At 42.5% G+C, this 3308-nt stretch overlaps 1 protein-coding gene across 1 annotated transcript in view; it reads left to right on the top strand.

Annotated features, from left to right (window-relative positions):
- The window catches only part of RAD51B (RAD51 paralog B), a 774217-nt gene that overhangs the window by 740259 nt on the left and 30650 nt on the right, over positions 1-3308 (top strand). The gene's annotated exons all lie outside the window — the stretch shown is intronic.

Here is a 3308-nt window from a genome sequence, read left to right as displayed (position 1 = left end):
ATGTTTAAAAGCAAGTTTCAGAGTCTCTTCTGACATCCATTTATGGCTTTTACTTTCTTTACTGTCTTTTTAGAGACCTTTTGTTTCTTTATGTTTGTTCTTGATACCATTCCCCAGTTCCTCTGATCTGTCCTTAGTGTTCAACGCATCAATTTTGTTCTTGAGATGGTATCTAAATTCAGATGGGATTATACTCACAGTCATATTTTTACTTCTGTGAACTTATTTTTGTAGTCTTCAGCTTTAATCTGAACTTTCATATGAGTAATTTGTGATCTTTTTCACATTAAGGACCTAACCTTGTTTTCACTGATGATACTGAGTTTATTGCCTCTTCCACAGTTACAATCTATTTGATTAATGTGTAGTCCATTTGGTGAGGTTCATCTATATAGTCACCATTTCTATTGTTGGAAAAGGCACTTGCAGCAAATAATATTGCAAATTCTACCTTGAGAATTCAGCTTCTTTTCTATCACCATGCTGTGTTTTCCAACTATTGATCCGTCCTCTTCCTTTCTAACTTTTGCATACTAAGCATCAGTAATTATCAATGCATCATGATTGCATTTTTGATCAATTTTAACCCATAGGCATTGACAGAATTCTTCAATGTTTTCATCATTGGTTTAGTGATTGATTGGAAACTTTGATTGATAGTAAGATTAGCTGGTCTTTCTCGCAGGCATATGGATATAACCCTATCACAGACAGCATTGTACCTTAAGACAGGTTTTGAAATGTCCTTTTTGACCATAAATGTGATATGATTCCTCTTGAATTGATAATTCTGTCATATTTAACCAGATGAATGTCCAATTTACAATGGCTATTATCAGATTTCAAGTCACCAATATCTAAAATATTGATCTTTATGAACTTGATTGCATTTTTGATGTCTTCCCATTTTCCTAATGCATGTTTCATACATGCCACAATTGACTATTATGGATACTTGCAGATGTTTCTTTCCATTTTATGTTCTGTCCACTCAGTAAGTAAAGATCTCAAAAGCTTTGCTCCATCCGCATCCTTCAGACCAACTCTAAGGAAACATTTCTTCGTCAGTTGTATTTTGAATGCCTCCCAACTTTCAGGGCTCATCTTCCGCACTGTATCAGAAAGGGTTCCACTGCTAGTCATCAGGGTTTCAGTGACTGCTCTCTTCGAAGTAGAAACTAGGTCGCTTTTCCTCATCTGCCTGAATCTGGGAGCTCTCCTGGAACCTGCACACCCTGGACAGCCATATGGGAGGGGAAGAAATCTCAATAGCATAGCTTCCAACATCACTAGTCCTGAAATACCAGTAACTCTTTGTTTACTAAATTAATATTCCATCAGTCTGAAGAAATTAATATATTTTCTTTAAGGAATTAGCCATACCTCATCTATATTTTCAGAACACTTTGAAACCAATCACCAGAGAGATGTTATAAAAAGGCTTTAGTGATATTCTACCAGGGAATCAGATAATGTTGCTTCAAAGCCAAACTTTCTTGAAGAATATTCTTAGTGTCTAGAATTCTATTCAATACAGATTCAAATCAACTTAATTTCTGTCCTGCAATGTGTGTAAAATTGCAAAGTTGTGAAGCAGACCACATATGAATGAAAGAGTAGAGTTGATGGCCACTCAAGTGCATCTCCGTTTTCCACTCTGCCGATGCCCAGCCCCTCATTACTTCTGCATAGCTTGTTCCCTTCCAGGCGGATGCAGCTTACTCAAACGAGCATTCGCTGGCTTAGAGCCTATTCCAATGCATAGCAACCTTAGAGTGACCCTATATGACAGAAGTAAACTGCCCCTGTGGGTTTCCAACGCTGTAAATCTTTACAAGAACAGAGAGCCTTCTTTTTTCCCCTCGGAGCAGCTGGTGGATTTGAACTGCTGACCTTGCAGTTAGCAGCCCAACATATAACCCATTGTGCCACTGGGGTTCCTTGAAATCAGCTTCAAAATCAAACTCATTGCCATCAAGACAATGCTGACTCAACAACCCTACAGGACAGGGTAAATCTGCCCACCGTGGGTTTCAAAGACTGTAACTGTATGGGAGTAGAAAGCCTCATCTGTTTCCCACAGAGTGGCTGGTGGTTCTAACTGTTGACTTTGCAGTTAGCAGCCCAACCTATAACCCACCTTGGCTTGCCGCCAGGACTCCTTGAAGTCAGCTTAGATACCAATAAATCTTTCTCCACTCTCCCATCATTGTCTTGCTAGGCCGTTGCAGCATCTGCGTCCCTTGGAGAGCAGTTTTCCGAGTGATAAAGCAGATTCTAATCAGTGGAAGGTCCAGATCTGGACCGGGAGCTGGACCTCCGCCACTTTTCCCTCCAACTTTCTCAACACAATGACTAGAGAATTCCTTTGAGGGTCACTGGGTTTGACTTCAGTCCCCCTGATCCTGTGGCCTCATTCCAGCCCCGGAGATCTTCCTGTCTGGAGCATTTCCGGCCCCTCTGTTTCCCGCCTTGGAGAGTTCAGCTCCACCTGAGGAAGAGACAGGAGACTTGAGGTTATCAAACAAGCCTGTTGAATTATCTAATGCAAGAGTGACTGGCTTGTTTGCCTCCCTTGCTGTCTTCCTGGACTTCCAAGCAGCTGAGAAAACAACCTTTTTCTAAGTCTTGGACAAGGAGGACAAATCCTGGCATGAAGGGTTTCTGTCACAGACACTTGGCATTGACAGAGGAAAAGTTTGTTTGGCTTAGCCAATGGCTTTGATTAGCCCAGGAATGTAGGTGAAGTGGGAGAATGGGGTCCCTGTTGAAGGGCACTTCAGAGTCACCACACGTCCTCTGGAGCTTCTCAGCAGGCCCCTTGCATGGAGATGAAAGTCTCAGACACAGACAATGAGGACATCACCACTGGATCCCGGCGCAACCACGTGATGTGGCTTATCGTGGAAGAGGCTGAGCAGAATTGAAAAGCGAGCAGGAAAGAAAACTGTGGGTAAATGTCGTTTTTCTGAGCTCTCAACTCCAATCGCTTCTCACTCCAATGTCCCTGGTCGAACACATTACGTTGTCTTTAAGGCCTACGTCTTAGACCAAAGGACAGGGATGAAAAGAAAGAAAGAAAACTCAGGCCTCCCACCTGCCCCCGAGTCCCTGGGTGGCGCACATGGTTATGTTCCACTATGAACCGAAGGAGGCATCTCAGCAGAAAGGCTGGTGTTAAGCTTCGCAAAAGTTAAAACCGAAAACCAAACCTGTGGCCACCGAGTCAATTCTTAACTCATAGAATTGGTTGCTGGGCAACCCGTAGAAGATGCAGTGGAACGGTCCCATGGGGTTTTCAAGGTTTT

Source organism: Echinops telfairi, unplaced genomic scaffold (genome assembly GCF_000313985.2).
Source record: "Echinops telfairi isolate 266 unplaced genomic scaffold, ASM31398v2 ScPeMD7_18;HRSCAF=68, whole genome shotgun sequence".
Taxonomy (NCBI): Eukaryota; Metazoa; Chordata; class Mammalia; order Afrosoricida; family Tenrecidae; genus Echinops; species Echinops telfairi.
The sequence above is the reverse complement of the archived record's forward strand: the minus strand, read 5'-3'. Positions and strand labels throughout refer to the sequence as shown.